Source organism: Suricata suricatta, chromosome 5 (genome assembly GCF_006229205.1).
Source record: "Suricata suricatta isolate VVHF042 chromosome 5, meerkat_22Aug2017_6uvM2_HiC, whole genome shotgun sequence".
In the NCBI taxonomy this organism is placed as follows: domain Eukaryota; kingdom Metazoa; phylum Chordata; class Mammalia; order Carnivora; family Herpestidae; genus Suricata; species Suricata suricatta.
This window is the reverse complement of record NC_043704.1, coordinates 73,025,276-73,042,495: the sequence shown is the minus strand read 5'-3', so window position 1 is coordinate 73,042,495 and position 17,220 is coordinate 73,025,276. Positions and strand designations below refer to the sequence as shown.

The 17,220-nt window shown below is 50.0% G+C and overlaps 1 protein-coding gene and 1 long non-coding RNA gene across 2 annotated transcripts in view; both read right to left on the bottom strand.

Moving 5' to 3' along the window:
* Nucleotides 1-17,220, bottom strand: part of XXYLT1 (xyloside xylosyltransferase 1) — a 158,617-nt gene that overhangs the window by 12,987 nt on the left and 128,410 nt on the right. The gene's annotated exons all lie outside the window — the stretch shown is intronic.
* Nucleotides 10,214-15,315, bottom strand: LOC115291873. The gene is made up of 2 exons (XR_003908702.1): nt 15,199-15,315; nt 10,214-10,760 (listed from the first exon to the last, which is right to left on the bottom strand). It is a non-coding gene; the product is annotated as an uncharacterized LOC115291873 (long non-coding RNA).

Genomic DNA, 17,220 nt, shown 5'->3' with positions numbered 1-17,220 from the left:
AAAGTGGGTTGTTGGAAGGACTTTATGAGACAACCCACAGGATGACGGAAGCCATGGACACACCTCACACTCAGAGAAGCAATGTGGTTCTGGTTGTCTGTAGCAGGCGAGGGGCCAAACACCAGTAGTGTGACCTCAGGCACTTCCCCTCCCGAGGCTGCGAGGCTGCGGGTCCTGCATCTGTTTTTCTTTTTTCTTTGCTTATCTTTTCTTTCCTTCCTTCCTTCTTCCCTCCCCTCCCCTCCCCTCCTCTCCCTTTCTTTCCTTCCTTCCTTCCTTTTTTCTTTCTTTTCTTTTTTCTTTCTTTCTTTCTTTCTTTCTTTCTTTCTTTCTTTCTTTCTTTCTTTCTTTCTTTCTTTTTCTTTCTTTCTTTCTTTCTTTATCTTTCTTTCTCTCTCTCTCTCTCTCTCTCTCTCTCTCTTTCTTTCTTGCCTCCCTCCCTCCCTTCCTTCCTTCTTCCTTTCCCTTTCCCTTTCTCTTTCCCTTTCCTTTCATTTCCTTTCCTGTTTTATTTCTTGTTGAGAGAGTATGAATAGGGAAGGTACAGAGAGATGGGGACAGAGGATCCAAAATGAGCTCTGCACTGACAGCAGTAAGTCCAATGCGGGACTCCAGCTCACAAATGGAACTATGAGATCATATCTGAGCTGAAGTGGGATGCTCAATGAACTAAACTACCCAGGTGCCCCCCTTCATCTGTCAAATTGATTAATTAGCCCTAGGGTCCTTTCCATTCTGAAAGCCTGTAGTTCTATGCCCAGAATGATCACCAAACTCCAATAATTACTCTTTCTTTAAATGTAGCACCAGTGTGTGAGTACAATGTAGAATTTTTTTTTTTAGTTACTTGCTTTTGTTTCTAAAGCCCATTCTGAAGCCCCATGATCTGGGTATGCTGACAAGCTGGCAGAGTCCAGGGCTAATGTGCAAGACCACTGTGATCCTTGGGCACATTCTGACCACTCCGCCTGAGGCTGGCTCAGCATTTAGTCCTTGCTCAGACTCGCTGTGGCCGTGGTGACGATGCAGATGCTGGGAGCACGGGGCTTGCACTTGGCACAGGAAAGAGGCACACAGAGAACTGGCACGGCTAGCCGGGTCCTCCGGCCCAGGCAGCCCTGCGGCGGTGCCCCATCACCCTCTGCTTTGGTGCCACTCGGACCCCCTATACTCCATGATGCCCCATGATGCAGAAAGACTGTTCTTGACATTTTAAGCCTCTCCTCACCCAAGGGCAGCTTAGAGGTTATCGGTATAACTAGAGCACACATAGGCAAGACCTGCCTGGCCTCCTGCCCACCCAAACATCCAGCTTCCCCACAGCGTGTGTGCCCAGCGCCCACGCATGGCTAGTGGCACCGCGCGTCCTGCAGCCTCACCATGTGGCACTCTATTGCACTGCCTTCACTTTTTTTTTAATAAGAGGAAAAAAAGAAGGAACAATTTGTCCTCTCAACAGGCCACAGCTTAGATCACCATCGCGCAGGACTGGATCAAGGAGCAAAAGTACCAGGGATTCACCTAGAACTGTCTGATTCAGAAAACAAGCAGCGCCTCAAAGGTGGCCTGGGGGCTCAGCTGCTCCCCCGTGCCTCAGTTGCTAGAACTGAGGGCCCCCTGCTCTCTCACCATGCCAGAGGTTTCAGCCAAGATCACAGGCTTGCAGTCTGTGCAACTCCAGCCAAGGGCCCAGCGGGTGAGCGCAGGGGAGTGAGGCCGGGGCTCCAGTCCCAGCACTGCTGGGGTGGGGGGTGGGGGGCGCCTACAGCCAGTTAAACTCTCTGGCTGTGGCTGCATGTAAAACTTCTCTAGGGCTCATTGCTTGAGGCTTTCACAAATTAGCGTATGCAAAGTGCCAGGGAAGAGCCTAGCACATTTATTAACTCAAGAGGTACTTACTGAACACCTACTAGTGCTAGGGATGGATGGCTGTGGGCCCTGGGAGACAGCACTAAGAAGGAAAGAAACAGACTCCTACTCTGGCAAGCGCAATCAGGGAGGGGCTGGAGGAGCGAGATGCATACCAGCCAATAGGCAATTATGACTCCCAGGGACCACAGATGGCACAATAATGGGGACCCCAAAAGAGAGACTCCTTACCCAGTGCTGGTGGGGGGGTGGTTCAAGAAGGTTCTCTGGAGAAATCGGCATCTAAGTGCAGACTTGAAGTGAAGAGGCACGCAGGTGAGGACAGAGGAGGTAGTGAGAGGATGCCAGCCTTGTTGGCGGGGGAGGGGCAGGGGGTGGGTGGGGCCACACCAGGAGGGTCCTGTGATGAAGGTCAGGGAGACGGACCTTGATGCTGAGGGGAATAAAGGGGGTGAAGCCAGGCAGTCTGTGTATGAGGATGGTTGCTGGCAGGGGTGGGGGTGGCTCAGGGGAGGCAAATGAGGTAGGAGTGGCTGCAGGACCCCAGGGGAGCAGGGCAGTGGTGTGCAGATGGGGGGGATGGAGGACTCGGGAGCTATTTGCAGTGTCAGGTGTGTGCCTGCACCTGAGGACTGGCAGGTACAGGGGATGGAGGAGGACGTGGAGCCCTGTCTGGGTTCCCATCCTGAGCACTCCATGTACAGCGTAAATGGCAACAGTTACTTTAACCAGTATCACTGACAGGCACGGTGACACTGGCCAGTCGCTTCCTGTCTCCCACCTGTACAGCTGAGAGCCCCGCCCAGCTCAGATGGGCTGTGGCTCTGGTTCCTGACATCACGCCACCCAGAACCACCCCGGCCCCAGGGAGCCCACTCTTGCCTTGGTGCATTTCTCCAACCCTAAGACAGGCTGTGAAGATGGGGAAGGGGGTAGTTGTGAGACACTGATCGGGGTGGCCCATTCACAAGCCACACTTCTTTCTAGATGACTTGGAGCAAATGTGCCTTTCCCTTACTCCTTCCAGGCAACAGCCAACCTCGCCGTCATGCGGGGCAGGAGAGCCCCTCTCTGCCTCCCCGCTGCATCGCGCTGATTTCCTAGGGAAAACTTCTCCCCCTTTGAAAGTGATCCCCTCAGCCCCTCCTTTGGCCTCTCCTACTTAAGTCTCTCTGCTTGGATAGTTCACCAAACTCTCTGCAGTGTCTGCAGTGCTTTTTTTTTTAATTAAAAAATTTTTTAACATTTATTCATTTTTAAGAGACAGAAAGAGACAGAACACAAGTGAGGGAGGGCAGAGAGAGGGAGACACAGAATCTGAAGCAGGCTCCAGGCTCTGAGCTGTCAGCACAGAGCCCGATGTGGGGCTTGAACCCAGGAACAGCGATATCATGACCTGAGCCAAAGTTGGAAGCTTAACCAACTGAGCCACCCAGGCATCCCTGCAGTCCTCCTTATAAAGGCATTATATGAAAGAAGCAGAAATTCCCTACATACTCAGTGCTCTCTTCAAGTGTCCATGCAGGTGTGCCTGGGCTGCCTGGACTTCTGTGACTTCTCGGCTTTCTCTGAGTACTGGGGCCTGGGCTTAACCAGAACAGCCAACTTGGATTTGTGTGAACGTGAAGAGTGGAATTTTTAAACACCAGATCAAAGTTGGCATTATAATGAGATGCTAGTCCAAGCCATTATCTGAGGAAAGTAATTAGGAGCCCCTGAAAATAACAGCAGTTCTGCCAGACACTACTCCTGGAGCCATACTTCTTCCAGAACAATCTCTGGTCACGGGGTAGCCTCTCCTCAAGGGCTCCCAACCACCCCCTCTTTTGTCTTTGTCCCCATGGCAGTGCTAAACCACTGACTGAGAAGATGCGCCCTGACCCGAACCACATCCAAATGACTTAGGCACTTATCAGCACCCACCGCCATCCTGAGGAGCCACCTGTCCCACAAATCCTCAGGCCAGCAGAGAGGGGCTGAGCTGCTCTACTCTTTGCTCCATGTAAACCCTTCAGGGCTGGCTTACTGGGGAGGCTGGTCCAGCCTGAGAGAAAGCAAGAAGAAACTTCAGCTGTGGACACGCCCAGGGAAGGAGGCTCAGAAAAGAAAAGAACCTGTGCAGGAGAGCCAGACCAGGCCCCATGACAGCCGCGTGGCAACAGCAGGCTCTGCCAGCCTGTCAGTACTGCTTAAACCCACATCACGCCCCTAGGCAGGCCTGTCCCCCTGTCCTGTCAAAGCCTCCTCCCTCATCACCCCTTGCCAGAGTCCAACAGATGCCTGCCCACACGTACACCAGCCTGGAGTGGCCCAACCAGGTCTCCTTGCCACTTACTCCGTCTAGACACAAACACGTGGTGTTGCTGACACAGGAAACGACTACCTGGCTCAACCCCACACCTCCTGCAGAGCCAGACTCCTCATGGGATCTTGGGAAACCCTCACCAAACCAAGCTCTTCGAGCTCCATGCTCCATGCCCTCCCCTCAGAAGCAAATGTCTCACTGAGCACCCTCTGAGTTGACTGTGCCTCCTGCAGCCTGTCTCTGGACCTGTGCAGCTGACCGTTCTCCCCATCTTCATGCAGTCTGCTCTTCCACACGGGCAGGAACCTCTAGGTTGCATCATCAGGGGCCCTTCTTTATTCAGATGGGGAAGGTGCTTGCTGATGCCATTCTGGCTAGGATGTGCTGCTGTTCCTCCATGACAACGCTGTGTCGCTCAGCTCAAGCCTGCCTCTAGGAAGGTCTTGAGTGCTTGTGTGTGTGATGCTAGGGAAAGAGGTTGTGGGGCAATTCCTCAGGCGCCTTTGTTAATCTGGAGGTCTGTGCAAGAGCAAGGGCAGCTGCCAACACTAGGGACCAACCACAGTGGAGCAAGAGCCTGCTGGGAGCAGACAGCCTGGAGCCCGGTGCGTGCCTCTTAGGGAGTACAATTCCCATCGCAGGCCAGCAGCTCAACAGGACAAAGCTAGGTGCTTTCAGGAGCTGCATTAACCAGTCTGACTGGGAAAGAGCCATTTGTCAAAACCCTTCCTCTCTGCTCCATTGCCTGGTGTATAGGTACTCAAGTAGCTTCAGAGAGGGTCTTGCTTGTTCCCAGGGAAAGGCTAGAGACTCAGGGAACCCAGCTCAATATGTGATATAGAGCAGTGTTGTTTCTAGGGTCTAAGAAAGGCAAGAGAAAAAATGAAACCAAAGGCCAATCCATCTTTAGCACGTAGGTCTACATCCTGACGCCCCCCACCCCATCCCCCCCCAAACCAAACCCTTCGGTCTTACTCAGAAAAATTACGATATTTCAACATACTATAGGGGGTACCTGTTGATCCTGAGACCACCTAGGGGAAACTGGGGGACCCCTCTGGCATGGTTCCAGGCCACGTCCAGCGTGGAGGGCCCTATGCGGTCAGAGAGGCAGCACCATACGTGACGGTGGTACAAACGTGGCGCTCAGGGGACTCGGGGAAGATGTGATCCCCAGAAACCCTGCTCTGTCCCCGGAGTGAATCCCCAACGTACACACGCACAGATACAAACAACTCCTCTGTCTTCGGGAAACTGAAGTTCCGTCTCCCAGCTAGTTCTGAGTCCTCCCTCCTTCAGAAAGATGCACGAATTTTCAAGGAGGCCATTCCCTTCTCAGCTCCAGCACTTCCCTGCATCCTGGTAACATTTCACACACCTACTTAACAAGCAGGGTTGAGGTTTCTTTTAACTGATAATTAAAATCAGAGCACAGAGACAAGTTTTGTAAAGCTTGGTTTTCATAGAGGATAGCTTTTCTTCTCTGGATTAAAAACAATGAGAATCTTGATTGAAACCGGAGGCACCCACATAAACAAGCAAAGCCCACTCAGTGTTCCGAATTCAGATGGAATGTGAAGCTCTTTTGCCTGAGGTTAAAAAGAATTCAAACTTGCACAATTTGTTTCCAAACTTAAGAAGTAAAAGCTGGTAAAAATGCCAAGACTGTGCTGTGAACTTGGAGGCTGCACTAACTTTTACCTCACCAGGCTCCTGAGAACGTCTTCCTATTTCTCTATTCTTGTCTTCAAAAGAACAGGAAGTACAGGCGAGTTAGTTTTTATCTGCCCCTAAGGTCCAGTCCCCTATATCAGGACTATAGTAACTTCAGGGTGGGGACAAGCCCCTGGAATGAGTCTCTGTGCTGAGCTGGTCATGATGTAAAAGAAATACATACACACATAAACACACATCTGCACTCACATGTACACACACGTACATGCAGACTCACACATACATGCATAGACTCACATACATGAAACATTCACACATACATGCATACACTCACACGTACATGAATCACTCATATATGCATACACACACACATGCACACATGTGCACTCACGTGCATATACTCACCCATGCACGCACACACTCACATATATGTGCATACACTCTTGCATACACACTTATACTCATGCATACATGCATATACTCACATACATGCATACACTCACACATGCATGCATACACTCATACACATATGTGCACACTCACTCATACATGCTTATACTCATGCATGCATGCATATACTCACACATACATGCACACACATACATGCATACACTCACACATATGTGCATATGCTCATACACACATGCACACAGTCACACATGTGCACAGTCACATATATGTGCATATACTCACACATATGTATATATACCCACACACATGCATACACTCACACATACGTGCATACAGTCACACATATGTGCATATACTCACATATTTGTGCATGCACTCACACATATACTCATATATACATGCATGCACTGACACATACATGCAAACCCTCATACACATATATGCACATATCTACACACATACCTACATCCACACATGTACACAAACACGCATACACCTATACATACACTCACAACGCAGAGTACTAACCACTATATGATCATGGCTACACATACTCACACAGACTTACATACACTCACACACATACACATATACTCACCACACGCACACTTACACACACACACATCCACTCATACTGGTAGATGACATGTGCTGGAAGCTTAGTACCTCCTGGCCACTTCTAAAACTATTCGTGTGGACTATCTCACTTCGTCCTCACCACTCTGACGGTTGCAACAATGGCACTAGTAATGGCGGATGCTATAAGGCAGCTCACGCCAGCACATGTAAGCACTGTTCTAAGTGCTCTACACACTACACACCTTCACAAGCTTGTGAAGGAAGCACGTCATTATCCCCGTTTTACAGAGGAGGAACCGGACATATACTGAGGTGGGGGGATTTGGCCAACGCCGCTCAGCTAGGAAGCGGAGAGGCCTGGGTTCGAATGTAGATGGCGTGGCACGTCTTATAACACCGTCCTGCCCTGCCCCTGTGAGCACCCTGTGACCACCTGCTAAGACAAACACAGCCCGGAGCACCCGCTCTGCCACGCAGTCCCGCAGCCCCTCGGCTGCTCCAGATTCAGCAAGGGGGCATGGACAGACAACAGCTGCGCCTGTAACCTCACATAGAGAGGTCAGGCAGGCAGAAAGAGCGCTTCACCCCAAATGCTCCAGGCAGAGGAAGATCGGGCTATTGGGGGAATCAGGAGAGTCCACAAAGAGTACAACCTCACTACGAACGAACGAGAAGGACGGACCAGCAGAGTCCCAGAGGCCCTGTGGGAAGTGGGGTGGGGGAGGAAGAGCGTGCTCCAGGGCCTAGAGCACCGGTCCTCTAGTGCGGGGTGCAGAAGCACACTTCCATGCCCGTAGAACAGGCAAACGCATAGGCCCTGGAAGTACACTCGAGGGTAGCAGGGGCTTGGGATGGTGTTTCTGGTTGAGTGATAAAAATATCTGGGAGATGGATAGTGGTCATGGTTGCATATTGTGAATGGAATTAATACCAGGGACCATACACTTAAAAACAGTTAAAATGGCAAATTTTATGTTATATATATATTCTGCAACAATTTTAAAAAAAGGGGGGAGGGTAGAGGAGAAGCCACTGGACCCAGTCCCTGACCTCCTGTTGAGCTCAGGTGACACTTCTTCCTTTAGGGAACTGACAGTCAGAGCCCTCATGCCTCGTGATAGAACCACGTGGACAGAAAGTCTCGCTCTCTGCCTGCATTGCCAATGCCACCTGCTCTGGGGATGGCTCCCTGGGATGCTCTGTTCCCCGGCTAGTGGTCTCCAAGCCACCTCGGGCCTTCGGTCCCCAAAAGGGCTGTGGCCTCCAAGCACAGACCACTCTGCAAACACAATTTGTCTGCTCTCCAAAGCTGTGGATGCCAAAGGAAAAACTGTGGCTGCAGAGTACTGTGTAATTAACGTGGAATGTTCTGAGGGCTCCGAAGACATGTGGGACAGAGGTCAGGTTCTCAAGCAACACATGGCTTTCTGTTTAGGAGGGACTGTATTTCTCCTTCTCCTTTCCCATGAGATGGAAATAATAAAACTCTGAGAGCTAAAGAAAGAAACTTATTTGGCTTCAAACATGGAAAGCAGAGCCTGGAGCAGGTACATGGATTCACACCCGGGGAAACTGGATGGACCATGCTCTGTCCCCATTGCCGCCCAGGCTTCACGACCACAAGAGACACAGTCAGCACGTGAGAGTGTCCCCCTGTTCCCCCCCATTCAGCCCGGCAGGGCCATCTGGGGCCTGCACTGACAATCTGGACCCAGTCAGGCTGCTGAAATAAAATCCATTCCTTATAACAAACCAGTTCATAAGCCCCTTTCCCCGTGCAAGTTAGTGAAGACAGAACCACATAACGAAGAATTAAATGCAGTAACTGCAGTTGAAACCTTGTTTGGTGTAGGGGTTCTTATATCCATTTCTAAAGCTGTAGCTTTTGGTAATATTGGGGTCTGTTTCTCGCTGAACTTCAGATTATGAGACTGATGTGCTGCCCAGTGCGCTAAGAAGGCTCTCACTGAACTTCAGTGTAAGATAAAAGAAAGTCCCCCTGTCTATACTTAAAAAGAAGACAGACTAAATAAAGTACAGTAAATAATTCTGGGGAATCTAGAATTTACAACTCTTACAAAAAGCCTTCTGAGATCTTATATTTGGAATGAGCTTCCCCAATCCCTCATTCCTGCTGCCTCCTACAATGGGCCATCACTTCTTGCAACAAGTGACTCAGCCAGGTCTGTCCCCTCTCTCCCACCAGCCTGTGGACATCTGATGGACAGGTGGACAGGGCTGGTCCCCTCTTCATCTCTGAGCCTCCTGCCTCCACACTCATGTGGGGTCTTGTCTCAGGGAGCGTGACCTCCCCGGGACAAAAGTCAGTGACCGCTCGGCATTTTGACTCCCAAGGTAACAAGACAGAGTGATTTATCTAGGCCAGGCACGTGTCCAGAGTCTTCTACCCAGACACTGGGGTGACACCTTGCTGCCTACTGAATTAACTCCAACTCAGCACAACATGCGAGACGCTCCACCATTTGGCCCTAGTCCTGTCCAACCGCATGGTGGTCGTGATATTTACAATCACCCGCGAGCCTCTCTAGTCTATGAACCGTGCGTCCTTGGAGGACAGGGCACCTGTCTTTCCATATCTGAATCCCTGCCGCCCTGCCCAGTGCCTGGGACAAGGTAGGGACTCAGTACACAACAACTGAAGCAAATTCTAGACAGGTACACCCTCACCACCAAAGAGTGAGGATGAAACCTGCCTTTTCCAAGACACCTGGGCTCCACATTCGGCCAAGTAGCCAAGGCCCCTACCGGTGTCTGTGAAGGTCGCTGGGAGCAGCCGCTACCACACCCCCTCGTCGGTGGGGCAGCCCAAGGCACCTCACAGCCCATGGCGGGGAGGCTACCACCAATAAATGCCATGTTACCTTCAGAGTCAGGCCCTAGACTCTGAGCCAGTGTTGTGCCGCCTGTTAGGGCTGGGGCGTGCACCTCCACCGTTGCCTTCACCAACGCCACTCAGACCACGTTAGGGAGAGGCAGAATCCCCTGGCAGGGTAGCCTTTATATTCCCAGGGCACTGCCACGGTGAGTGTGGGTAAAGAAAAAACAAAACCAAAAACCCCTTCGCAAAACCACTCTCTCCCCACTTACTAATTTTTCTAGATAGGTATGCAACCTCTGTCTGCTTTAAGTAGATATTTTTAAAACATTAATTAGCCCCAGGGATACTCCTTTTGTACACTATACACTTGCATGAGATTTGGGCAAAATGTGGTGGTACATGCATTTCTGATTAACATACTTTCTGAATGAAAATGAGAACACCTGGCTCTTTATAAGATGAACTATATGAAATTGGGATACATCAGAAAACATGTCTGACTCCATAATTTTCCAATAGTGAGGTTAGAAAGAAGGTTTTTGGTTTCTGTTTAAATTTTTAATCTCTAAGGAACAAAAAAGGCATGGCTCCACTCATGGCCAGCACCGATGGGGAGGACAATGATTAGTGGCCCTGTCAGTGCTGTGGGCGTAGACGGAAGGTGCAGCTGGAATCCTGTGTGGAAATCGGCATTTGAGGGGACAGAGCCTGGAATTCAGGGCCGTAAGGCTGGGCCCCCCTTTCTCAGTGCTCACCACCTGATGGTTCGGTCGCCAAGAAGAGCAGTGCAGACACTCAGCGCCACCCCAGCAGCCGTGGGCATCACTTCTGGAATCATTAGAGGTTGCACAGGCCTACGTTGTACTCACTCAGGGCTCAGAAAGAACCAGTCCGGGCGAGGCGAGAAAGGGAGTTAAATTTAACAGGGAAGATGTCATTTGCCTCTTAAAGGCTGCTGGCATTCACCATCTCTGTGCCTTTACCTAAACCCAATAAATGAGGGGAGAGGCGATGCTCCGAGACCTTCGGGACCCATCAAGGGGAAGTTCCTGGGCTAGAGAGCGGTGATTCGGGCTTGGGCAGCTAGGGAAAAGATGGAGAGAAACAGTGTCATTCTGTCACGCCATCACCTAAATGGCATCCTTTGACCTCACAGAATAAAAGAAAACCAGAGGGGGTCGAGCAGGGCCCCCCCGCCCCCGCACAGGATGACAGCCCCTGGTGTCCCTGCCAAAGCGCGTGCGCTCACTGGCCTCCCAGCAGGTACAGAGGCCTGGTGCTCCCACAACTCACCGCCCCAAGTCTGTTGCTTGGAATTCCGAGCACATTTTCCTGTAACAGCTATTTCCTAATGCCATCTCGGCTCCCTTAAATGGACCGAGGGTTTAGCGGGGACCAGCAGTGAAAGGAAGAGGGGCACACATGCCCATGAAGTGGACTGGCCAGAGCAGGGACGCTCAGGGCCCATCCCGAGAGGACAGCGGGGAGGGGTCCTCCCATGTGTGCATGTGCACACGTGCCTGTGCATTTTACAGGACAGGCTCACGGGAGGAAAGCGGGGCTCTGGAAACAGAAACAGAAGCACAGGGGAGCGACTGAAAGACACAGGAAGTACTAAGCTGAGGGGCCGGTTCTGTCCCAAAAGCTCCGAGGCAGAAGTCCCTTCTTCTCACCAGATGAGTCTTCTCTCTAAAATGAGTCACTTCTCAGGTGGAAACAAAGGCAAGCTGTTCCCTGAGGCCAGCAGGGGGGGTGGAGACAGTGGCCAGTTCCCGCCGCTCACCACAAAAGGACATTTGTGACTCAGCTGTTCAAGAACATGATGCACAACCGCGTGTTCACCGAGCAGGATCAAAGCCACAAGTGCCCAGGCAGCCCGGCGGTGCTGTGAGCGCGGGAAGCTGCCGGGGGAGGCCGGGGTCACGCAGACCTGGCGAGCACGCAACGCCGAAAGAGGCTGCTGCTGCTCGGCCCGGGCCACTGGCCTTGGGCAGAAGGCAGGCCTGACACTGTCCTGACTTCTGCGTTGGGAAGAAAAGCTGCGGAGTATCCCGGTTTAAATGATGGCAACTAATAGACATTAAACAAAAAATGCGGGGCACCTGGGTGGCTCAGCCGGTTAAGGCTCCAAATTCGGCTCAGGTCATGACCTCACGTCTGTGGGTTCAAGCCCTGCGTCAGGCTCTGTGCTGACAGCTAGCTCAGAGCCTGGAGCCTCCTTCAGATTCTGTGTCTCCCTCCCTCTCTGTCTCTCCCCGCTCATGCTCCATCTCTGTCTCAAAAATAAATAAAACATTAAAAAAATTTTTTAAATAAACAAAAAATGCTACAGTAAAAATAAACCACTCTTCCACCTGGTCTGCTAGATGCCAGTCTGCAGCTCCTTCTCCAGAGTTGTACATAGGAACTGTTAGGTTCTTTGGTCCCCAAATCTAGCTGGAAGCCAGAATCACTTTGGACTCACGTTCAAAACACACATTTGAAGGCCCCATCCTAAAGCAACTGATGCAGAAGCCCCGGGGAGAAGATCTGCACTCGGAGAGACGCCCTGGGTGTCACAGTGTGGCTGCACAGACATGTGGGGGCCACTGGCTAGGCTGTAGCTCTCACCCTGCATTCACAAGTTTAACCATACCCGCTTATGTCTCCTACCTCTCGTTCATAATGATGAAATAAGTCTACAAGAGGGTAAAACGGTAACACCAGGGGTGCCTGGGTGCCTCAGTTGGTTAAGCTGCTGACTCTTGATTTTGAATCAGGTCATGTCTCAGGGTTTGTGGGTTCAAGCCTTGCACCGGGCTCTGTGCTGACAGCCCAGAGCCTGCTTGGGATTCTCTCTCTCTCCGAAGACCCTCTCTCTCTCTCTCTGCCCCTCCCCTCACGTGCGCTCTCTCTCTCTCTCTCAAAATAAATAAACTTTAAAAAATGATAACACCACAAAAATATTAACCAAGACTTCTAAAACTTCCCCCTGGGGAAAGGATGAAGGCCAGTATGGAGGGACTTGGGGCACAGCTGGTTCCAAGTGTATAGAATTATGTCTTATCTAAAAAAGTTATAAAGGGATTCCTGGGTGGCTCAGTTGGCTAAGCATCTGACTTCTGCTCAAGTCATGGTCTCATGGTCCAGGACTTCAAGCCCTGCGTCGGGCTCTGTGCTAACAGCTCTGAGCCTGGAGTCTGCTTCAGATCCTGTGTCTCCCTCTCTCTCTGCCCCTCCCCTGCTCATGCTCTGTCTCTCTCTGTCTCTCAAAAATAAACATTAAAAAAATTGAAACAATAAAAGATTTATAAAGCTTTAATATTCTACTCTATAATATAGCCATATGTTTTAACATACCAATTTCCCTAAATCTTTGAGTGAAATGGACTTTTCAGGGAGATGCAGTACATTATTCTTGTGATTTGGAGGTTCCCAAGGGCTCCCTAAATACAACTGTCCCCAGGGTATTTTCCAAAGCTTGAGAAGCACAGACTTATATCTAGATACCATATTATTTCATTGGATCTAAGCCCAATGGCAAAATGCCACATGAAGTCCATAGAAGTAAAGGTATAGCAGACTTCTATTTAAGTTCCTGTTCTTAAAAAAAGAATAAAAAGGTATTGTGGTGTGTGTTAGAAATGTGTTAGATGGGAAGAAAAAGAGGCCGTAATAACAAGAAATCATCCTCTAACCCAAAGCCTTAAAAGGTTAATGGCTCAAGAATGGCTTGTTTATATTTTTCATAAAAAGAAGTAGTCAAAGAATATTAAGCACTTAATTGCCCTAAAGGCCCTACTCCTCTAGGCAGCGAGGGCCACAGCTGGAGAATTTGCTCACTGTACTGCTCCGTGGTGGGGGCAGCTCAGACACCTCCGGAAACCACAGTCCCTCCCTGGAAGTTCCAGCCAGGTGTATGCGTCCATGTCCACACCCAGGCCTCACAGCAGTGATGGGGGGGTCCGTGTCCCCCATCACCTGGGGTCAGAGCATCAGCGAGTGCCATGTACACACACTGCGTGCAGAGCCCTGAATGCAGAGACCCGGAATGCACCCGCGGGGTCATTCTGCCACCGTCAGTGGACTTGTGAGGAAACCAAGATAGTCCAGTCTTGCTGAGCTTATCTCTTTCTTCCCAGTGACATTGTCAACTGTCACCAGCATTTAAAATCAAAACACTTCTCTTACCCTAATACCATTACTTCTTAATGAGCTTAAAGCCTTACCTTTTCCTGGAGTAATTACATTATGGTAAGTGTGAGAATGTTTGATTAATTTCAGGCAGTATTTCACTGCTGTGTAGCATTTAACTATTTATTTGAAAGCCACAGATGCTGATTCCTACCAAAAAGGAAGCTTTAAATTAAATGCGGGCTCTTTATGTCAAGTGTCCAACTTGTCATAATAAAGTGATAGTCAATGCATTACTTTATATTTTCACTGTAAGAAAAATAATAAAACTCCTTGTGGAAGTCAAATACACATTCATTCCAGCCCTCACTAATGTTAAGGACAGAGAAATGCTTTTGCTTTATTCTGCACCCCCTTACCCCCTGCCTTCAAGAAGGTCTGGGCCCAGCTTGGCTCCAAACACACCCTCTCTCAAGGGATGAGCCACTTCCTCTCTCAGATCCTCAAAATGGTGTCTAAATCTCATTAGGTGGAAAGTTCCAGAGCTCAGTGAGTCTAAGACGTTGAGGGGGAGGAGCCCAGAGAAGAGTCTCCCACCTGCCATCAGCCCTGGATGTGACCCAGGTGAGACCCCTGCTGGTGAGGTGTGAAACTGCACCCACACAGTTGGAGAGGAGGGCAGGTCAGCACAGGAGGGGTCTAGGATAGTCTCAGCAGAAAACTTAAGAGGGTGGCCACCTAACAGGGTCAACATGTGCCAAGTCCTCCTTCTACGCTTTCACCACTGCCTCCCCACTGCTACCTCCGCCTCAGGTTATAATGCACTATCCACGGGCAACGGACAGGCTGGGCAGCCCCATCCTGAGAGGGGAGGGAGAGAGGGAGGAAGAAGACACGTGGAGCCCTGGACATCTGGCCAGGGATCCCACAGACAACAGATAAACTGCTCCTGGTGGTAATAAAATCAGAGGCTCCTTAGAGTCTTTTTCTGTTGCTAACAGGATTAAAAAATAAAAATAAATCCGAATCGCACAGAGGCTCCCTCCCCTGCCTTGTGCAAAGAGAACATTTGTTTTGTTTTGCCTAGAAGGACTTTCCACTTACAACTTGAGTTCAATAAGACGAAAAGCTGCCTCCAAACTCCTTTCAAAAAGAAAAGGGGTCCACAAAGTGCCAGGAGGCAACACTAACAAACAAAAGCAACCAGTTTTCTCCCCACCATTAACCCCTTCTCAGTATCTCCCGCCTCAAGCACAGGATCGAGGTCTATCAGCATTTCACCCTCAGCCTCCCGAAGCAGGAACATGGAAATGTGAGCAAAGAGAAACCACAGAGGGACCCTGCCTCCAGGGCTAGCTGCCCACCAGAGACAATTCTGTACGGGTCACACCACTGTAACACCACTCACCTCTCTCACATGGCGAAGCCATGTCGCACTAGAGATGAGGTGAAGGCGCCCTCCTCAGCTCATCCGGTTTGGGCAGACTCCGCCCACCACTCCCCACGTGGGGGCCCAGCCCCCTAGGAGGCGGCTTGCAGGGGCCTCCTGGGCCCACCAATTTATTTTGCTCTTCCATCCATTCTTGTTTTTCTTCATTAAATATAACTGCATGTTAAAACCAACTTGTTTTTCTTCATTAAATATAACTGCATTTAGGAAAGCATACCCACCTAGTAAGATATAAAAAGAATCCTGAGAACTAGGTTTACTGGAACTTTCCTCAAGAACCCTCAACTGTTATCAACTGCTGACTCTGACCCTTGTTTTACTTGAGACTTAGTAAAATACTTCTCCCTTAAAAAAAATCAATTTCTTATTTCTAAAATACTTGTTCACAGTGAAAAGTCTGAAAAATGTTACAAACCATAAAGAAAAAATAACACTTCCGTACAAGTTAATCAGCCTCTTGCACGTACGAAGCTGGAACTTGGGTATTTGGGGTATTTCAGCTTAGGAAAGCCAAATGGAGACTGTCCTCTACAACGCGCTACTGTTCGAGTCATTTCCTGGTTTTTACTGATAATAATAGTTAAGGCAGTTACCACCTTGGGAGCCAAGCACTGTGCTCAGAGCTTCACCTCGGTTTTCTTTACTTCTAACACCCACCCCAAAGGTACTGTTATTATTTCCAAGACAGCAAAGTCTAAAGGTAGTGAAGTAACTAAAAACTGACAGTCAGGATTTTAAATCGCCCTTGTCCATCGGCCCCTAAACTCATGCTCTCTGCATTACAACAGATCCTTTTCATTTTTTCCAGGTCTCCACTCTTGAACACGAGCACAATTTTTAAAAGGAAGGCTCTCAAGTAGTGCCTCTACACAAGAGGCCAGGCCCCAACAGCCCCCTTCACTGCAACAGAGTTCCGTTCACTGGAGCACCTGGAGGAGCACGCTGTGAGACGCTGGTAAGAACCAGGCCCCGCTCGCCTGGGCCAGAGGGTGTGGGTGGGCAGGGGTGAGTGGGAGCGTGCCAGACCTGCCATAACACAATGCATGGCTTCGATGACATAGTTTTAGAGGCTGGTGGTCTGAGACCAAGGTGCTGGTAGGGTTGATTCCTTCTGGGGGCTACTGAAGGAGAATCCGCAGTACATCCCTTGCCTATTCCGGTAGTTTGCTGGCAATCTTCGACGTCCCTTAGCCTGTAGAAGCAAAACCTGAGCTCTGACTTCACCTTCTTATGGTGTCCTCCCCGGGTGCATGCCTTGTCCAAATTCTCCCTTTTTATAAAGATACCAGTCATAGGGGATTAGGCCCCACCCTACTGACCTCGCTTAACTAATTATACCTGTAAAGACACTTTTTCTAAGTAAGGTCACATTCTGAGGTGCTGGGGTTAGGACTTCAAAAAATGAATTTATGGGGGGCATAATTCAACCCATAATAGTGAGAGAGTAGAAGTGAGGGTAGGGAGAGGGGAAGGGGACGGCGAGAGGGAGGGGTTATGGAGGAAGAGATGAGGACAGGAGCGGGGCAGGCCGGGCTACTTTTGGGGGGGCCGTATGTACTCCCTCCGGGTAGGATGCTTTTCCAGGAGTAGGTGTGGGTGGCGCCCAGTGACTCTTATGAAGGGGCACCTGTCACTGCGAACATCTGTAAGTGGCAGGTAAGGGACATGCTAATCGTGACCATGTTTGAACACCACGGTGCCACCTCTGGCCTGCCCACACACGCAGCCACCACCACTGGGAGTGACTCTCAAATCGTATAGATTTGTAGAACAGATTTCTGCTGCCTTCAAGCTGGGAAGGCTTGGAGACAGGTTTCTAATGCTGTCGTCAGAGAGCTCTGGGACTATATTACCTGTTACAACTGAGTAGAATTTTTTAAATTATAAACTCAGCTTAAAGACTTAAAATAGAAGTAAGGTGTCCTTATTCCAGGCTTCCTAGGGAAAAATATGTAAATAGAAGACATCATTTGCTTGCCC